General features: G+C 40.3%; 1 non-coding gene across 1 annotated transcript; it reads left to right on the plus strand.

Annotated features, from left to right (window-relative positions):
* The first annotated feature begins 17,038 nt into the window (after positions 1-17,038).
* On the plus strand, positions 17,039-17,145 carry LOC141616527 (small nucleolar RNA R71). The gene has a single exon (XR_012530871.1). It is a non-coding gene; the product is annotated as a small nucleolar RNA R71 (small nucleolar RNA).
* Positions 17,146-22,137: the final 4,992 nt, after the last annotated feature.

A 22,137-nucleotide genomic window follows, 5' to 3' on the forward strand; every position in this document is an offset into this window, starting at 1 on the left:
GGAATCCGGGCGTCTTTAGCACGGGACGGGTGGATTCGGTGGTCTCTGCCCGGGCATCTTGGGGAGAAGACGGGCGTCTTCTGGAGCTGCTGCCCGGGCGTCTTGTGGTTGTGGAGACGGGCATCTTCAGGACAATCCGCACGGATTGCTGGGCAGTTTCGTTTCATCTTCTTTTCTTCCTTTTTCTTCATAAGATCCTTGGGGATTTCCTCGGGGATGCAAGGATCATTTCTCATCATTGCCCATCTACTATAGTATGTACAAAGGCCTTCTAATGTTGTCTCTCCTTGATGCTTGGTCATTGAATTCAATCAATTTAGTCTCGTTTTGCCATGAAAATGCAAGGTTTGCACTTCTTTCCTACCAAGGGATCAAAACCTCAAAGAATATGCAAAACAAAGAATTAAAGACAATAAATGACCCAAATATGCACTAAAAAGCATGGGAACAAGGCTAATTCGGGGACTAAATATGCTATAATTATGGTCACATCAGTTTGGTACGCGGAACGATTTGTGACAGTTCGTAAGTTTATCGTTAAGTGATTGCTCAAACACTGATGTCTACCTCTTAGTTGTCATCTACGTGCCGATACGGTCGTTTTGACAGTAATTAGAGTACATTTGGAGTCCGGGCCTAAAACCGTCTTCATTTTCTGATAACTGCTAAATCCCGAGTCAGAATGTTCTGGAATGTTCCGGATGTTCCATATTTTATAAATCTTTCACAATCTTTTATTCTTTGGTAAAGAATTTCCCGTAATATTCATACAAAATATTAAGGAAAATAAGATTATCCCGTTATTCCATAAACCAACACGGAAATCTTTCTTCCGCAGGAGGAAACCATATGGGAACAGACGCAGCAGGTGCTGCGCCTCTTCCAAGAGACGCAGTGACTGCTGCGCCTCATTCCAGGTCCTTTTCTGCGTATTTTTTCGTATCTTTTCATATCTTTTCGAGATTCACTTCCAAAGTTTCTCCGAAAACCTTATTCCTTCACGTGATTAGTATAAATAGGAGCCTTCGCTCCTCATATTTCTCACGCGAGTGTCCGCCCTTCTCTTCTCCCTTTGCATTCTAGACCACGTTCTTACTTTTTGCCGTCTACGTGCTTGAACATTCGACCACGTAAGCTCGGATCCTTTTGAGTACCAGGCTCGTTTGCATGACCGACCAATTTGACCAACTCCACAATCAATCAACTTAATTAATCTTAATCGTTTTCCTCTTACGAGGGCACTTTCGTTACATTCGAATCGAGCATCACTAATCATAAACTTAGTTCATCTCGTTTTGTCAAACATGTAAGTCTTAGGGTGTAAATCCTTCTTTATTTATTGTTATCTACCTTTTGTATCATTAATGTAAGGTTTATGTCGAAAATACTTCTTAAAACCGATTTATAAAACCATGCTTTAAAACCCTTTTTTACGGATTACCAGAAGATGACCGTCGAGAAAGGACGCAGCAACTGCTGCGCCTCTCCGTGAGGCTGCCGCAGTTCCTGCTTCCTTTCTTCTTCCTTCGTCCTCTGTCAATTCGTCTTTCATTATTTGTTTTCGTTTGTTCTTCAGTTTCTTTGACATAATAGTATAATAATTTCATATGTATATTATTTATCATCATTAATACGTTTAATTCATCATTAAATCCCGACTCGAATCCCAAGTAATCCAATATTTGCGGGTTTTCGTCATTAAAATCAATCCGGGTTGTAGAGATTCAATTCTTTCATATTGAGTTTCTGGAATTCGACCTTTGATATATTTCCATCTGTCTATTGTCATATTTGTCATTAATTTGTCATTAATTTGTCATATTTAACCTATTTAGTTCACATATGTCACTAATCAATCTTTCATTCATGTAATTAATTCGTTTGCATTCGTCTCATCCATGTTTTGTTGCTTTTATGACTCATTCGCATGTAATTAATCTGCTAAATCACTTCCATCCGAGTCGAATATCATAATTAATCATTGAATTCACCGATTAACGTTAACGATTTGCAGTTCCGGCTTCACAGCCAGAACTCACCCTTGGAACAGATGCAGCAACTGCTGCGCCTCTTCTAGATGGCGCAGCTCTGCTGCGCCTGTTCCAGGTTGACTTCTGTCTCTGAACTTCCGTTCTGCCTTGATTTAGTTTAATTAGCTTACGTATTTAATTAACTATTAATCGTATTATCGCCTAATTCCTGTTCGTTTATTTTGTTCTTTCTCAAATTATCCGTTTTGGAAGTATTTTCGACATAAATCAGTTGAATCCATTGTAATTATTGTAATCTTCTTTATTGTATTTATTTTATTGTACCATTTGTATGCCTTCACATATAATTGAGCTTAAATTCCTACTTCGACCTAATTGTATGCTAAATTAATTGTTCACCGACTTAGTCTAATTCTTCACATATTAGGATTAAAACGTTGGATGTTGCATTGCATGCATATAATCGACAATATATCGAGTATAGACGATTTTCCCTAATCATTAGTAGAGGCCGCTATCAAGGCGGGCGGGATTAGGTGTTCGATCAAAAGAGCTTCCTAATACGTACCCTCACCCCTTACTCCAGATCTCTGTGAACATCCGTGTTCATTGGCATCCACGAGAGTCATTCTAGACATAGAATGCTAAGGGTAACGAGTTCTTGGTGTTCATGTCACTACTTTGTGTCTTGACATGGCACGAGGTATTCGAATGGTTTCCAATTTTCCACAATAAATTGGCGACGACTCCACAAATGCAAACGCTTGTTTCCCAAGCGCCCCCGTGGCCCCATGTCCACAGTTTGGCGACTCTGCTGGGGATAATACACTTACGTGTAGCCAAGGGTGAAACTTGAACAAGGTTAGGGAATAGTTTGTACAAGACAATTGTCGGTTTTCATAACTCGGTCTTCCTAGATCGTTTATTCGGCCTTCCTAGGCCCAACCCAACCCATTCGACCAATCGTCCCGTCTAAACGGTCCTAATTCTTATTTGGGCCTAAGGATGGATAACGATTGACGTCATCCATACCATGGTACTTACTCTTGTTTGTATCAAGGATTTTCACTACTTGAGGAAATGGACTAGGAATCGGCCTTACTCTTGTTTGGTACGAGCCTCTCCACAGACTTCGGGTTTGATTGTTCGGTATGGCAACCCACCCTTTAAACCAAGACCCTTTTAAATACACTCAGCATCCCGTTATAATGCTTGTATAATTGTTTGTACCTTACGTGATCACCATTTCTAAACGAAACCATGACGATTTTTGCAAAATCAAAATCCCTTTTTAAATGTAAATTTCGAAAAAAGGCCAATAATTAGTGCAAAACCGAGTCAAAACTCTGTCCATTTGTCAAGTCAAATTTCGGGCCCAAGCCCATTTCAAAACCTCACTTCGAGTCCACTCCTGCAACTACACTAAAACCAACATTTTTCAAATCTTGTCATTTCTTCAAAAGCTCACTGACACAAGTGGCACACACCCACTTCATGAGTCAAAACATTTCTTTCTTAGTAAGTGTGCTAGAATGGTCGATCATGTTTTGATTCGTCGTCGATCTCTTATCCAGTTTCCAAGATGCCTGAAACAAGTGACGCGAACTTCAATCAACTCCAAGATGGTAATGATCGAATCCTAACCGCGCTAGCTCAACTCCAAGTTACCCAAGACCAAGTGTATGATCGCCTTGACACCATCGAGGGCCGGATCGATGCCGTAGAAGCAAGGTTATCTCCTCGAGAAAGTGAAATCGTTGATGACTTCGTGAATGACTTCAGGGACGAAAACCCTCCCATGGGTATGACTGCAGCTGAGAAACGACTCCAATACTTAGAGGAGCAATTGATGTATCTTAAAGGGGATGACATTTATATGGAGAATAATCGCAAGTATGAGGTCGTGAGTTCCAAGTTGCCAACCAACTTTAACATGACGGATATCCCTAAATTCAAGGGGCATGAAAACCCTTTGAACCACATCCGAGCTTTCAAGGACTACATGTCTATCAAAGGCATTAAACCCGAGATGTTCTTAAGGATCTTTCCTTCATCTCTTGACACCATCCCAAAGCAATGGTTCTACTCTCTAGAACACAAGAAGATCGCTACTTGGGAAGACGCCGCGGTCGAGTTTGCTAAGCAATATGCGGATAATGCTGAGATCCAAGTTAACATGCGCACTTTAGAGGTTCTTACCCAAAATGACAAAGAAGGTTTCACCGACTTCCTAAGTAGGTGGAGGAAGACTAGTACCCAAGTAGTTGAACGCCCAGATGAGGCTACCCTCGTGGAGAAATTCGTGGACAACCTAAAGCCCATCTATGCCAATCATTTTAGGTACCAAAACATTAAAACTTTCAAGGACTTAACCGTACTAGGAACGAGGATCGAAGATGACATCCGTAAAGGGCTCTTGTCCAAAACGGTAGGTCGAGGATATCAAGGCTCAACAAGTTGTTCTTATGGCTCCACTAGCAAGACCGATGAAGTTAACCTCCTCGAGCCATCTGATAGGCTTATCGCGTACCTATGCAAAGATAATTACCATAAACAACAAGTTAATGTAGCAATAGGGGTCGAACACAAGGAAACGGGAATTACGTCGTGAATTGCTATGGGTAGATTTTTATCAAGGTCGATTACGATTTGATTTGGTTTGGTTGTTTGATGATTAAAAACAATAATGATGTAAATTATATAATAAAAGAGAGTCTAAGGGGTTCGGGTCACACATGCAAAATGTAAACATATGATTATGATAAATTCGGTACTAATAACATTGTCAATTGCTTAGGTTTAAAGATACCCACCTTGCGGCATTAGCATCAACCATAGACCGGGTCCTAGAGAAACTCTCGTCCATGACTAGGTCGTCCTACTATACATGCTTAGTCTAATTCAATTCCGTGCCTCTCGACTTATAGAACGAATAAACAAACTTAATCAATTGAATAGGGCCCTGAACAGAGATTAAACATTGTGGCACAAGCATGTGATAGAAGCAATATGATCAATATTATTATTAATCTATTTTATCATGTTATATACTTGATTTATGCATGGCTCCCCTAGCCCTTAGACTAGGAAATTTAGCTACTCATACTAAAATGTAAATTGCAAACTAAATTAAGAGAAATGGTGAACATAATTGTATGATTTATATAAACTAATTGATTTAACATGTGGAAGAATTAAACTAAAGTAATCTAACAAATTATTTAATTATAAACTATGTATAAATTGAAATAGAAATGTAGAGATATAAACTATAAGTAGAAATACCTTAAAAGTAGAGAACTTGTATGGAAGAACAATGTATAACCAAAAGCTTGAAATAACTTAGAACCAAATGTTTGAAAAACTACAAGATTAACTAATTTGTAAACTAATATGAAAACTATTGAGAGAAATATAATGCTTAAGGCTATTGTAAACTAAAACTTGGACGTAAAATTGGATGCCTAAAGCTTTGGAACACCTCTCCTATTTATAGGAGAGGAGAGCATAACGTAAAAGCCAAGAGGCATGCAACCCCGATCGGGGTCGTGTGTTTCCAGCTCCTTTGCCTTAATTCTCCTCTTAATTGCTTGGAGAATCCTATGTTGGTGATTAATTGTGCGATTAATCACCCGGTTAAGACCTTAATTCTTGGCATCCTAGGTAGCTTGGAATCCTATCTTTTCCACCTTGACTTGGACTTGAAGTTGGGCTTGACTTTGGTTTGTTGACAACAATTGTATTGCACACATTAGTCCATCAACTTCTTCATGAAAAACCCATGCAAACACTCCATGATAGCCCAATATTTGGTCTTGCTTAGCCATTGCACTCTAGTAGCTCATCTTGTAGTATTTTAGCTCCAAAAAGCTTAAGTATCCTACAAAACATGTGGAGACAAACAAATGCACTAGAATAACAAATATTAGCTCAAAACATTATGATAAGTGCTAAATGACAAATAAAATGGAGCTAATATAGGGGATGAAAGTTGATACGTGCATTTTATATAGTCTTTTTAGCCTATTTTATGCACGTATTTCTATGCTTTTATCGTGGTTTTATGCTACGAAATGCCCCGAATATGCTACTTTGGTGTATCTTGTCTTAATTGCAGGAATGGACCATAAAGTAGTTAAATCAAGCCTTTTACCGCTCGTTTTGCTTGCATTTGGAGAAAGAGTATATTTGAAGTGGAAATGTCGCTGCATTGGAGTGCGTGAAGTCGTACTTAAGGCGTTAAAGTCAATCTAGTAGCTACGTTGAAGAGTATGTTCGATTGAGTGTTCAAACAGGTCGATCGAAAGGAAGTCACTCTTTGGAATGCTCGATCGAACAGTCTCCGTGTCTGTTCGATCGAAGGAGCTTCTAATGGAGATGCTCGATCGAACAGTCTCCCTGTCTGTTCGATCGAGAAGAATTAACGCAAGGAAGCTCGATCGAGAGCCCATTGTCACTCGATCGAGAAGGCTTATGTCGAGACTTTATTTATGTTATGTTATATTTATTTTATCTTAGACAATAAGTTCTCTTATTATAAATAGGAGACCACCTAGACCTAAGAGAACATCAATTACATTTCCTGTTACTCAGTAGCACGTTACAACGTTTTGGGCGGCGTTCTTCGCTTCTCCGTCGGATCCCTTTGTAACTTCTTCTCTTCTCTTAGACTTTAATTCTATTTAGTTTTATTCTCAATTCCCTTCTTATTGCCCTTAATTTCTCTACTGTTATTTATTTCTCTTATGCTAGTAGATCTCATTAATTCCCTTATTATGCCTCTTGATCTAGTTTATTCGTATATGACTGTTATTGTTAATTCGTTGGCCATGAGTAGCTAATTTTCTTATGCTAAGACTATAGGGGATCCATAATTATGAAGGGAAAGTAATCGAATTATTGGGTTAATGCTTTTAAGGTCTTTGTTGGTTAAATGCTACAATTAACTGTAACCGTCTGATTGAGTCGACGCAATTAGACCTTTAATTCTTAGTGATCCTTGACCTGGACCGAAATGTTGGAAGAGGCGAGACTAGTAGCGAACAATAGGGTATTGCAGTGAGGGCGAAAGTTAAGCTGTTTACACTTTAAGGTGAATCAAGGACCGAAAGGTGACGTTCGTTATCCCTTAGACCGTATTTGCATTGACCTGAGACCTAGATTACTTGACTGGATGATTATGGTGAACCGTTTGTCTTAGCTGTTTCTCTCTATCTGTTTAATCCCTTTCTCTTATTCTCTTTTCCTTACTCTTATTAGTTTAGAAAATCACATTTAAACCCCCACTTTTGTGACACCCTAACAGACCGAGTTTAACAGATAGATAGCAACTTAGCCTCCCTCTGGAGATCGACCCTACTTCCACTAGCTTCTGTTAGTTGAGTTAGGTATTTATATTTGATACTAAACGACGGTATCAAATTTTGGCGCCGTTGCCGGGGAGGCGACGCTTTTTATCTGTTGTAATTTTGTCTGTTTTTCCGCCTCAATGGAAGACTGAGTACCTTGAGGCCGCTCTTATCTTTTTCTTTAGTGCTGTTTTGATAGGTCTTACAGGTCTATTAAACAGATTTTAGAAAGAGATTGTCGAAGGGAAGGCTTGAGTACCTTCAACCCTTTTGCCAAGATGACGTCCGTCTCTCGACTTATTGCTCATTTTGAAGCTCAAACTGAAAGATCTACTAATTGGGAGAGGAAAGAATCTTGGGGTTGTGGTAATCACTATGAGGCTGCTCCTCCACTGAGGCCTAGACCACAACCGTTGCCGCAACAAAGCTATCCACCGCCTTGTTATTCTTTCTCACCGCAACCAATTCCCCCACTTGCTCGGAATGATGAGGCTGAAGAAGTTAAGTCAATGATAAGGGCACTTGGTGAGGAATTTGATAGCCGTATGAAGAAGCTAGAGGCCCGGTGTGATCAATTAATTACCGAGCAAGAGCAATGTGAGACGGTGTATGCTATCAACACCGACACCATTCCGTTTCATGAAGATACCCCGGAGGATGATTTAGACGAGTTTTTGGAATTAATGCTTGCTGCGTGCAATACAGACACTCGATCGAGTGAAAATTCAACTCGATCGAGTGAACTTCTTCATCCCATCACTCGATCGAACGAAGCTGGAAGGGATTACCACGACCGAACAGAGTCAGATACTGTTCGATCGATCACTGCTGGGAAGGAGAACCTCGATCGAGCAGTCACAAAGTCTGTTCGATCGAGCACGGCTGAAGAACAAGATCTGGATCGAACAGTCTCTGTGACTGTTCGATCGAGCAATATGAGTGAAGAAAGCTCTCGATTGAGTACTGTGATACCTCGATCGAATTGCCTTGCTATGGACAGCACTGATACGTCAATAATGCCTATTTCGAGTAACGATACAAAGGAACATACGGTTGAATCCTATTCTGTTCGAGTTCCTTTTTCAAAATCGTCGCTACCATACCGTGACTGCAATTTCCTGGACCGTATCCGAGATCTTAATGTCGCTGATCATTACAATGCAATGATTGCTCAGGTACCCTCTTACTCTGAATTTCTTGATCAAATTGATTGGTCTAAGAGGGATGTTAGTAATGTTAAGACGGTAATGAATGTTTCTATGACTGAAGAGTGCAGCGCACTTCTTCGAAATGGGACCCCTCCCAAATTGTCTGACCCAGGTCGTTTTTCTATACCATGTTCAATAGGGACCCATTCAATTGACAATGCTTTATGTGACCTAGGAGCTAGTATTAGCGTTTTACCTTTGTCTCTTGCCTTGAAATTTGGGTTGACTAAGTTCACACGCGCTAAAACGACTGTTCAGCTAGCTGACCATTCTTATGTACTGGTCAAAGGAGCTTTACATGGCGTACCTGTTAGGATCGGGAATTTCTATATCCCCGCAGATTTCATTGTCTTAAACATACCCGAAGACCGCAATGTTCCCATTATTTTGGGACGACCATTTTTGTGCACTGCTGGCGCAATTGTTGATGTCGGGTTAGGGACACTTACCTTTCAGGTCGGAGGAGAGGACTTGGTTTTTACTAAGTCCGATGACCCTAGGGAATCCATACCTATCATGCCTTGCATTGATATTCCCCTTGTAGACTCCGTTGACATTTCGTCTGAGCCGTCTTTTGAGTCACATATTGTCATTGCTGTTGTAACACCTCCGCCCCATTCTGGGAGCAAATTGGAGGAACATTTGTTTGTTTCTCTCTCTGCAGGTCGCGACAAGTTCAAAGACCCGGGAGGTGAGATGGGTGCTCTTAGCATGAAGTCTGGAACTGCCTGGATAGACGACCCAGGAGGAGGTGTTAATAAAGCTACACCGTCTAGGAAGAAGCTGCGTGATGAGACAATAGTTTGGGACCCGGACGCAATGAGAAGCTGTTGTTCTTACATTGCCAAGCTGTGGAGGCCGGATGTCCGCCTGACGATTTCTGAAGCTACCGCGTCTAGTCAGAGGCATAGTAGTGGTCCAATAATCTGTGCTGTTGGATGATAAGAAGAAGGTCGTGCGGGACCTCTTAAACCAGCGCTACCGGGAGGCAGCCCGGACTGTTTTATTGTACTTTTGTTAAACATTTTGTTTTCTTTAGCTTTACGTTGAACTTTAAACGCTGTTTTACGAACTCTTTATGCTTTTCTAGCCTTGGAATGCGTGTTTTGCAGGTCTAAGTACTCGATCGAGTGGTTTTCAGCCCGATCGAGCACTTTCTGGGGAAGACTTCACTCGATCGAGTAACAATTTTCCTCGATCGATCAATGTCAGATTCATGCTTACTCGATCGAGTGGTTTTCGATCGAGTCCTTCCAATTCCCAGCTCACTCGATCGAGCTGTTCCAAGCGCTCGATCGAGTAGTTTTGAATCCCAGCTGATGTTTTCCGTCTATGGAGCCGCTGCTTGACTTTTCTTGACCTCCCATGTTCATGGTCGGTTTGGGGAGGTCCCTCCTTATGACGTTTTGTAAGTTTTCCGACTCCACTTCTCCGTTTCCTTTCAGTTTGCATTTCTTTCCCTATTTTTGGTACAATGAGGGCATTGTACGGTTTGGTTTGGGGAGGTATGCATCCATATCTATGTCTGCATGTTTCTTGCATTTTTGCTTGCACGTTTATTTATTCTCGCATGCATTGTTGTTTTAATTAATTCGAAAAATCATATAAAAATTCATATAAAAATCATAAAATTCAAAAATTTTCAAAATTTTCATGTTTAATTTGAGTCGGAACGTTTGAACATTGACGCTACTTTGAACCTTTACTTGAGCCTTGCTTATTCTTGACATTTAGTTGGCACGATTATGTGCATAATCTACGAGTTTTTGTTTCTCTCTTGTCTGAACGAATAGACTTGATTCATTATGTCGGCGAGCTACATTACATTCTGAGGTTAGAGCTTTATAAACTGGTGACATTCATGACCGGTTTCATTTAGGATGTGAGTAGTGCTCTCTTTAAGGCATGTAACATCAATTTGCATAGCATGAGTCTAGTCTTCTTAACACCTGTATGCATTCGGTCTGTGGATGGTGACACATGTTAGGAGAGGCTGTTCCCTTTATTTCATTCTACCCATGAACCCCACATAGCCAAATTGCCTTTTTGTCCTATTAACTACTTTCTATAATACTTCCTACCCTAGCCGAGCTAGTGACGAGTAGTTGTTGGAATGTGTTATTGCAATATGGTTATTTTATCTGATTTCAGAGGATGGTGGAAGAATCAAAGGGAATGAAATAAAAGAATTGTTGAATGAAAAAAATGAAAAAAAAAGAAAAAAAAAAACAAAACAAGAAAAGAAGAAAAAGAAAGAAAGAAAAAATCATGTGAAAAAGAAATGAGAATTGTACAAAGATTTTCACTCCCAGGTCTTATTTATATCTTATGGGGAGTTGACGATTCTTGGTGTTTTGTGAGTTTAGTGCATGATTTTGCACCGTTTCATCTTGCTATATTGAGTACGAAGTTGGGATGCAGTTTATATTTGGATTTGTTGTTGCTAGCCTGGCTACTAACCCCACATATCCAAATTCATTTTAGCCCCTTCTTGCCCATTACCTCACTTACCCAAATGTAAGTCCTCGGCATGTGTCTTGGTCATTAGTATGGTTGGAATACATATGTACGGTTGTAGAGACTTTATTCATGTTAACTGCATGCATGTTCTTATAGGTCGAGTTAGGTGAGTGTCTTACTTCTTTCTATCTTTCACATATATACTCACCTTGTGCCTAATTTTGAGTGACGAGCGACCGTGAGAGTCCGATATCTTTTGAGTCTCGCAAGGTCGACGGTTCAGTAAGTTCGAAACATTGATTTAACTCGTTTGCACTTCTCATTTGCCACTTTGTCAGTTATTGCATTAAATTGGTTTTAGTGGGTGATTTGTAGCTGATGCGTTGGTCCCGTTCCACTGTTGTTTCTTTAGTTGCATTTTAGTTTACTCGAGGACGACTAAAGGTTTGGTTTGGGGAGATTTGATACGTGCATTTTATATAGTCTTTTTAGCCTATTTTATGCACGTATTTCTATGCTTTTATCGTGGTTTTATGCTACGAAATGCCCCGAATATGCTACTTTGGTGTATCTTGTCTTAATTGCAGGAATGGACCATAAAGTAGTTAAATCAAGCCTTTTACCGCTCGTTTTGCATGCATTTGGAGAAAGAGTAGATTTGAAGTGGAAATGTCGCTGCATTGGAGTGCGTGAAGTCGTACTTAAGGCGTTAAAGTCAATCTAGTAGCTGCGTTGAAGAGTATGTTCGATTGAGTGTTCAAACAGGTTGATCGAAAGGAAGCTGCTACTGGAATGCTCGATCGAACAGTCTCCGTGTCTGTTCGATCGAAGGAGCTTCTAATGGAGATGCTCGATCGAACAGTCTCCTTGTCTGTTCGATCGAGAAGAATTAACGCAAGGAAGCTCGATCGAGAGCCCATTGTCACTCGATCGAGAAGGCTTATGTCGAGACTTTATTTATGTTATGTTATATTTATTTTATCTTAGACAATAAGTTCTCTTATTATAAATAGGAGACCACCTAGACCTAAGAGAACATCAATTACATTTCCTGTTACTCAGTAGCACGTTACAACGTTTTGGGCGGCGTTCTTCGCTTCTCCGTCGGATCCCTTTGTAACTTCTTCTCTTCTCTTAGACTTTAATTCTATTTAGTTTTATTCTCAATTCCCTTCTTATTGCCCTTAATTTCTCTACTGTTATTTATTTCTCTTATGCTAGTAGATCTCATTAATTCCCTTATTATGCCTCTTGATCTAGTTTATTCGTATATGACTGTTATTGTTAATTCGTTGGCCATGAGTAGCTAATTTTCTTATGCTAAGACTATAGGGGATCCATAATTATGAAGGGAGAGTAATCGAATTATTGGGTTAATGCTTTTAAGGTCTTTGTTGGTTAAATGCTATAATTAACTGTAACCGTCTGATTGAGTCGACGCAATTAGACCTTTAATTCTTAGTGATCCTTGACCTGGACCGAAAGGTTGGAAGAGGCGAGACTAGTAGCGAACAATAGGGTATTGCAGTGAGGGCGAAAGTTAAGCTGTTTACACTTTAGGGTGAATCAAGGACCGAAAGGTGACGTTCGTTACCCCTTAGACCGTATTTGCATTGACCTGAGCCTAGATTACTTGACTGGATGATTATGGTGAACCGTTTGTCTTAGCTGTTTCTCTCTATCTGTTTAATCCCTTTCTCTTATTCTCTTTTCCTTACTCTTATTAGTTTAGAAAATCACATTTAAACCCCCACTTTTGTGACACCCTAACAGACCGAGTTTAAAAGATAGATAGCAACTTAGCCTCCCTGTGGAGATCGACCCTACTTCCACTAGCTTCTGTTAGTTGAGTTAGGTATTTATATTTGATACTAAACGACGGTATCAAAAGTATATAAAATATGCACTTATCAAACTCCCCCAAGCTAAACCCTTGCTTGTCCCCAAGCAAGAAACCAAATCCCATCAATTGCAATATCCCAATGAGCTAATCATAATGATTTAAAAACCCGAAACAACATGGGCAAGGAATAAAGCAAAGCATGGTTGAGATTTACACGACGGCGTAGCATAGAAAACTTTGAATGAACCTTTAAGCTCTTGCATGATCTTTTGACTTATGGACTCTCACGGGACACTCAAACTCTTTTATATGTGAAAGGACAATTTTGTGAATAAACACTCAACTATCCTCGACTTATGATAATGTGCCCGCAATCTAATATGGTAAACATGTCAAACTAGCAAGCAAAGACAATCAAATGTAAGCATGAATAAGAAGCCAAATGGGTAGGAAGAAGGCAATATGTGATGGGTAAGAAGGGGGAACAAATGAATTATGGTAATGTGGAGCTAAGTCAAGCTAGCAACTACCAAATTGTAAAGGTGCTCAATCCCAATTCTAACCCAATTTTGTAATTCAAATCATAAGAAAACTCTCCAAAATGTATGAATAATGCATGAGAGTTTCTTTCATCAACTTCTTCTTCTCTTTTTATTTCCAATGCATACTTCTTCTTTCATTTTCATGCTTTTTCATTTCTTTTTCTTTCTTCTTTCTTATTTTTTTCATTTTCTTTTTCACTTTTCCTTTTCATTTTTCTCAATTCATCATTTTTTCTTTCTTTCTTGAGCATTAAGACCAAGCTCACATGACTTCCAACAATAAACCATATCCCAATGAGCACCCAAACATTATCCAACTAAGCTACTAGCTCAACAAGGGTAGGCAATTTCAATGTGTAGCTAGGGATAAATTTTGTGAAGGGGGTCAAAAAGGCTAATATATCATGTGAATGGCTCCAAAATGCTATAACAAGTGAATGCATGCTTACCAAGAGATGACATGAGAACCATACTTGTGCGTTTTGATGAAACACACATTATAAGGAGACACCTATACTCACCTAAGAGAGACCGGATATGGATACATCGGTCAAAAAGAGGCTCTACCTTACCATTTTGTAGCTTGCCACAAGTCAAGATCAAGCCTATTCGGTTCATTCTCCATCTCCCACCTACTATGTCAAGACATCCCCATGTAGCTAATATCCCAACATGAAAGAATAAATCATTAGCAATAAGCCATTATTAGGATAAGCAAAGAGGAAAGTAGGCTACAAGCAAGCACAAAGCAAAAATTTCTCTCAAAAATTTTCAAAATTTCTACACTACATGCAACTACACTATATGCAAATGCAATATCTTCCCCCAAGCTAAACATCACATTGTCCTCAATGTGCCAACTATCAAATCACCCAATCAAACTATAAAAATGGCTCAAAGCACAAAACAAGAAGGACTAGAGGTTATGTTTAATGGGATGCAAGATCTAAACTAATATGCAAAGCAATGAAAAACATACTCGACTTGCTAATCTCCCCCAAGCTAGCATGAATCCGGGGGAATGTAGATGTTTCTTTGTGACCAAAGTGAAAAATAGTGAAGAAAAAAAAATGGTAGGGAAAGAGAATGGAGGTACCATCGGGTTTATATAAGAATGATAAAACGATTCACTCTTTACCCGCATAAGGAAGAAAGGCCGAAATTTCACAGAACCACGACCCCGATCGGGGCCACCAACCCCGATAGGGGTTGACCTCCTCTTCAGGTTTTGCCTCTTCTCCGCGTTGATGTAATTTCCTTCTCTTTTTCGAAAACCACGTCCCCGAACGGGATTGTTGCATGGGGAAGCGTGCCATATTTACTTCTAAACCTCATTTCTTCATTTTCACCTAAGAATCACAAAAAGAAACATCGTCAAGTCGAACATTTTATTACTAATCTACGAAAAACAATAAATTGCAGAAAATTAAAAACAAAAATAAATAAAAGCAATAAAAGGCTTGGGTTGCCTCCCAAGAAGCGCTGGTTTAACGTCCCGCACGACGTAAGAAGCTATTTGATTCAAGTTTTGTCTTTGAGCTTGCCACCAACCAAGCTCCATTTCATAGCTATCTTTGCATTTCTCAACCATTTGAAATTCTTCAAATAAAATTTCCCTTTCTTCCTTTTTTCACTTTTAGCAATAGCGTCCTTAGCATCATCACCTACAAAGCAAACAACACCCATATCGTCCTCCAACGGATCCGTTAGTGAGGATCCAAGCGTAGTAGAGGCATAAGAAGAGTCCACAATGCTAAGTAAATAACAAGACTCTTGTAACATTGGGCTTCTAATGATATTGTTTTTGCTAAAGGAAACCCGGTCATCACCCACTTCCAATGTCAACCTCCCATTTTTCACATCAATTAGCGCACCCGCGGTGCATAAAAATGGCCTACCCAATATAATTGGGGTTTGTGAATCCTCGGCCATGTCAAGTATGAGGAAGTCAACGGGTATGAAAAACTTGCCAACTTTGACGGGTACGTCTTCTAAGACACCTAAAGGTCGCTTTAAAGAACGGTCCGCCATTTGCAATGTTGTACTTGTGCATTTTAAAGCACCCATGTCAAGTTTTTCATAAAGAGAGTAAGGCATGACACTCACACTAGCACCTAGGTTGCAAAAGGCCTTATCAATGGTATATGTGCCTATAGTGCAAGGTATAGAATAGCTACCAGGGTCCTTAAGTTTCGGGGGAGACTTATTTTGTAAGAGTGCACTACACTCTCCGGTGAAAGCAGTGGTCTCAACCTCATTGAAGGATCGCTTCTTTGAGAGGATTTCCTTCATAAACTTTGCGTAGGAGGGGACTTGGGTAAACAATTCTAAAAATGGGACGGTGACTTGTAAATTCTTACAAACTTCCAAAAATTTAGCAAACTTACCTTCCTTCTTGTGCTTTGCTAGACGATGAGGAAATGGTATTTGAACAACTTCTTTGGGAGGAGCATCCTCCACACCTTTCACTATCTCTTTCTCATTCTCCTTGGGAGCATCCACTTTGTTTGAAGTGACATCACTCTCCTTAGTATTAGGAGAGATTTCCTCAATAACCACCTCATCACTTTCTTTTGGCATAGAAGACCCAACATCTTTGGCATCAAGCTTGCTCTTCCTCTTTAGCATCAACAATCGATAAGGAAATGGCACACGATCTTTAACAATAGGCTCTTCACTAGCCTTCTTTTTGTCATTTCCCCCAAGCTTAGCCTTTTTGACGACCACCTCATCATCCAAAGTCATGGATGGCCCATCATAGCTTGAACCACTTCTCAAGGAAATAGAATTAACGGTTTCATGTGGTTGCTCACCTTGGGGAGGTAGTTGACCATTCTTCCTTTGAGAATTAGAAGCGGCTAGTTGAGCCACTTGTTGTTCCAACATCTTGACCGCGACACTATGAGATTGATCGTTCTTTTGAATTTGAGCCAATAATTCCCTTTGCATTTGGATGATCATGCCCTCGAGCTTACCCACTCCTTGATTGTTTTGTTGGCCATTTTGTGGTGGATTTTGTTGGTAATTGTTTTGTGGGGGCCTTTGTTGATAATTGTTTTGTGGGGGCCTTTGTTGATTTTGATAACCCGGTGGAGGGATATACTTTTGTTGTTGAGGAACATAGGCATTTTGTTGTGGTGGGGGTTGAGGGTTAAGCACATTATTGCTAGTGTAAGACAAGTTTGGATGAAATTTTGAATTCGGGTTATATGTGTTGGAAAATGTACCCGGTGGATATGAACTTTGTCTTAGAGCTTGAAAAGCATTTAACTCTTCCATAGGGGCTCGACAATGAGCGGCATAGTGACCCGCACCTTCACATCCATCACAAACGATGATTTGGCTCGTTGAAGACACAACATTGAGTTGTTGAATGGAATCCTTAGCATCTCTCTCTGCCAATTGTTGTTGGAGCAAGGCAATTTGAGCTAGCAAAACGGAGTTGTTAGAGGATTCTTCTTTACCTTTGGATGACACAACTCGGGAATTGACATATTGGGCATCATGGATCGCCAATGATTCGATCGTGGAATGAGCAAGATCGGTGTCAATTTGATCAAACCGCCCATTGTTGGCGGAATCAAGAATCCTTCGGGACTCGGCACAACATCCATTGTAGAATGTTATTGCTAGAAACCATTCATCTAGCCCATGATGTGGGCATTGTCTTTGCAACTCCTTGTACCTCTCCCATGCCTCATATAAGCTCTCAAGAGCTTGTTGACGGAATCCGGTGATTTGGCTCCTCAAAGTTTGAGTTTTCTCCGGTGGAAAAAACTTTTGATAGAAGGCTAGAGCCAAAGTCTCCCAATTGGTGATTCCCAAGGTGGTGCGGTCAAGGCTATTGATCCATAGCTTGGCCTTATCCTTCAAAGAGAAAGGGAAAAGTATTTCCCTTATTTGGGCTTGGGTGACGCCCATTTGACGGATCATGGAGCAATAGTCACAAAAGTTTTGGACATGCAAATTGGGATCCTCCAAAGGACTTCCTCCAAATTGCTTTCTCTCCACAAGGCTAATGAAAGCCGGTTTGATCTCGAAGTCCGACGCGGTGATTTGAGTGGTTGTGATGCCGGCCGGAAGCATGGCCGCGGTGGGCTTTGAGTGATTGGAAAGTCTCACCATCTTTCTGGTAGTAGATGGTGATGATGGTGGAGTTGATGAACAAGAAACCTCCTCCTCTTCAAGAACCTCTAGATCGTCTAAGTAAGACTTTCTAGCACTTTCAACTTGTATGGGAGAAGTGGCTTCTTTCACTTCCCTCCAAAAACGTCGTCTTTTCCTAAAGGTTTTCTCGGGCTCGGAATCCGGTGAAAGCAATTCTCCACTATGAGAGGACCTGGGCATAAGACAACAATTTCTAGGAAAATGATAAGTAACGGTCTCAAGGAACAAGTGTTCCCCAAGACAAAATAAAACAAGATAAAAATCGACAATTCAAAATGTAATAAAACCGTTTCCCCGGCAACGGCGCCAAAATTTGATAGGCTTATCGCGTACCTATGCAAAGATAATTAACCTAAACAACAAGTTAATGTAGCAATAGGGGTCGAACACAAGGAAACGGGAATTACGTCGTGAATTGCTATGGGTAGATTTTTATCAAGGTCGATTACGATTTGATTTGGTTTGGTTGTTTGATTGAAAACAATAATGATGTAAATTATATAATAAAAGAGAGTCTAAGGGGTTTGGGTCACACATGCAAAATGTAAACATATGATTATGATAAATTCGGTACTAATAACATTGTCAATTGCTTAGGTTTAAAGATACCCACCTTGCGGCATTAGCATCAACCATAGACCGGGTCCTAGAGAAACTCTCGTCCATGACTAGGTCGTCCTACTATACATGCTTAGTCTAATTCAATTCCGTGCCTCTCGACTTATAGAACGAATAAACAAACTTAATCAATTGAATAGGGCCCTGAACAGAGATTAAACATTGTGGCACAAGCATGTGATAGAAGCAATATGATCAATATTATTATTAATCTATTTTATCATGTTATATACTTGATTTATGCATGGCTCCCCTAGCCCTTAGACTAGGAAATTTAGCTACTCATACTAAAATGTAAATTGCAAACTAAATTAAGAGAAATGGTGAACATAATTGTATGATTTATATAAACTAATTGATTTAACATGTGGAAGAATTAAACTAAAGTAATCTAACAAATTATTTAATTATAAACTATGTATAAATTGAAATAGAAATGTAGAGATATAAACTATAAGTAGAAATACCTTAAAAGTAGAGAACTTGTATGGAAGAACAATGTATAACCAAAAGCTTGAAATAACTTAGAACCAAATGTTTGAAGAACTACAAGATTAACTAATTTGTAAACTAATATGAAAACTATTGAGAGAAATATAATTTTTAAGGCTATTGTAAACTAAAACTTGGACGTAAAATTGGATGCCTAAAGCTTTGGAACACCTCTCCTATTTATAGGAGAGGAGAGCATAACGTAAAAGCCAAGAGGCATGCAACCCCGATCGGGGTCGTGTGTTTCCAGCTCCTTTGCCTTAATTCTCCTCTTAATTGCTTGGAGAATCCTATGTTGGTGACTAATTGTGCGATTAATCACCCGGTTAAGACCTTAATTCTTGGCATCCTAGGTAGCTTGGAATCCTATCTTTTCCACCTTTACTTGGACTTGAAGTTGGGCTTGACTTTGGTTTGTTGACAACAATTGTATTGCACACATTAGTCCATCAACTTCTTCATGAAAAACCCATGCAAACACTCCATGATAGCCCAATATTTGGTCTTGCTTAGCCATTGCACTCTAGTAGCTCATCTTGTAGTATTTTAGCTCCAAAAAGCTTAAGTATCCTACAAAACATGTGGAGACAAACAAATGCACTAGAATAACAAATATTAGCTCAAAACACTATGATAAGTGCTAAATGACAAATAAAATGGAGCTAATATAGGGGATGAAAGTATATAAAATATGCACTTATCACCATCCAAGATGAGTGCCCCACCAAGGAAATTTACAAATCTTGGGGACACTTACTCCAATGCTCTAAAAAGGCTAATGAAACAAGGCAAACTCCAACCCATAGGACCTACACCCGAACCTGAAAAGAAGTCCAAGTTCTGGGACGAGAACTCATACTGCGAATATCATAAGGGTAAGGGGCATGACACAGAAAAATGTTACAAATTGAAAAATGTGCTTCAAGACATGATAAAGGATGGCCGACTACCAAAACCGCCGGGAGGTAAGCCCAACAACACTCAGAATCCTCTTGGAATTCTAGTGATCACAAGTGAAGAATCTACCCTAGATTGTTCACACCTCATTTCTCCAGTCGAAGACAAGATCCACGCGATCGAGAATGAAGGGTTCTACTCTACCATTTCCCCTACCATTGCCGACTTCATAGCATGGGCAAAAAGTGTGGATAGGCAAGTTTGGGAATTGGAAAATGTGGTGAAAACTTTACATGACCCCAATGCGACACCTAAAGAACATGCGCCACTAATATTTTCTCAAAATGCCACTATGCAAGAAATAGTCGCCTTGGTTGATAAACTAGTCAACCAAATCACACAATTAGAGGACGAGATCATGAGAATGAGGGAACTAGCTACAGTAAATGGAGTATGGGCCGATGACGATGAAGACGATTATCTCATTGAACACTCCCTAGTCAAGGAAATAGTCCAAAATGGTGAAGACCAAGACGTGGACCACCTAACTCATTCGGGGCGTCCATATCAAAGTACTACTCAAAATGGTCCAACCAATGTTATCACACCAAATGATAACGAAGATGACTCTACTGATCATTTGCTCAAGCATTTACAGAAGACAAAGGCTGATCTTTCAGTCTGGCAATTAGTAGAAAGCTCATTCCCACATCGCCAAGCTTTACTGCAAGCTTTGGCCAAGCTAAATGTAGCACATAACTCCACACCCGACGATGTAGTCAACTTGGTCTTCCAAGAATCACCGAAGCTAAGTAATCCTATTACTTTCTGAGACGAAGATTTGCCACCCTTTGGCGCTAGCCACAACTTGGCACTTTACATCACTGTCATTTGCTTAAAGAAGAACGTGCCAATGACCTTGGTAGATGATGGCTCCGCGGTCAACGTCATACCCCTCAAAACGGCATACAAACTAGGCATGAAAGAGTCGGATTGGACCCCTACCAATCAAGGTGTTCGTGCATATGATGGTACACGACGAAAGGTCGTAGGACTCGTTGACCTAACCATAGCCACAAGGCCAATTGAGCGAAAGGTTAACTTCCAAATAGTGGACATTGAAGCTTCCTTCAACATACTTATGGGAAAGCCTTGGATTCACGCTTCCAAAGCGGTAACATCCACCCTTCACCAAAAGATCAAAATTCCACTAAATGGCAAAGTGGTGACGATCACTTCGTCGCCCATCAAGGCTATAATCGAAAAGAAGTCAAATAATCAAGTCCTTGCGGATCCAGTACATGAACTTGGGGGCTTTCAAAGCATAAGTGTCATAGAAAGCGAATTGGCACCCCTATACTACGATCCCTACTCCAACTTGGTGGTCAACCACATACTCAAATCCCAGGGATACTTCCCTGGAATGCCTTTGAACCCTGTCCGAAGAAACACCTTCGCACCCTACAAGGAAGGCAACTAAAAAAGAATACCACTTGGCCTAGGATACAAACCCACGAAAGAGGAAGTCCTCGATATGCTTGCTCAAGTTCAAAACCGTAAGCACGTAGGAGTCCAAATGCGACCATATTTCCCTACACTAAATGGATACTTTGTTAGGGAAGGAAGTCAAGAACTCTTTCACGGATTTCCCGAACCTTGGCACCACCTCGGAAGGAAGATAGCTGGAATCGAGATCTTTCACGATTGCTACTTCATTCCTCCAGAAACGGTTCCTACCGTCAAAGCCCGTCAAGCACCTTGCTTAGACGAACAAGCTGTTAGTCTACTGTTTGGAGAAGATCGATTTGTTAGAGCCGCGCAGGATGAGATCATTCCCATGATACTTCAAGACAACCACTTCAACCCTACCGCATTAATCACAGAAACAAACGCGAATCAGCAGAAAGGATGGAGAAAATCAATCAAGTGGACCAATAATCAAGGAAGACTCTTCAAGCTCACCACTGGAGAAGGAGTAATGTTCAAAGGAGAACCAGAAGACGATGAATTCGAGTCAGAGCCGGAGTCAGAGTCAGAGTCTAGAGAAGTCGCTAAGGAGTCTCCTCATGTCGTCACCCCCATTCCCTTTGTTTCTCCTAGCTTAGCATCAAATAATAGCAGTAGTTCGGGAAATGCCCCAACAGCTGTCCCTTTACCACCACTGACCACAGATCAGATGGCTTCTTTGTTTCAACTTTTCTCAAACTTTAATATGAATAAATCAGGTTCTGCTTACTCTTTGTGTTATCTTGAATGCAATTCTGTTTATGATGATACTGAGGATGACCCAGACCCAGACTCAATTGAGATACCTCCCTACATAGCCAAGGAAATACTACAAGAGGGGGAAGGGGGACCAGTAATAGAGAACACTGAACCCATCAATGTAGGAACCGAACTAGAACCCCAAGAACATAGGATAGGGACAACCCTGAGCCCTACCGAAAGGGCCATTTTCATAGACCTCCTACACGAGTTCAAAGACATTTTCGCTTGGTCCTACAAAGACCTGCCAGGGATCGACAGGGATATCGCCGAACATAGAATCCCAATTAAGCCATGTTTCAAGCC

This window comes from Silene latifolia, chromosome 11 (genome assembly GCF_048544455.1).
Source record: "Silene latifolia isolate original U9 population chromosome 11, ASM4854445v1, whole genome shotgun sequence".
Classification (NCBI taxonomy): Eukaryota; Viridiplantae; Streptophyta; class Magnoliopsida; order Caryophyllales; family Caryophyllaceae; genus Silene; species Silene latifolia.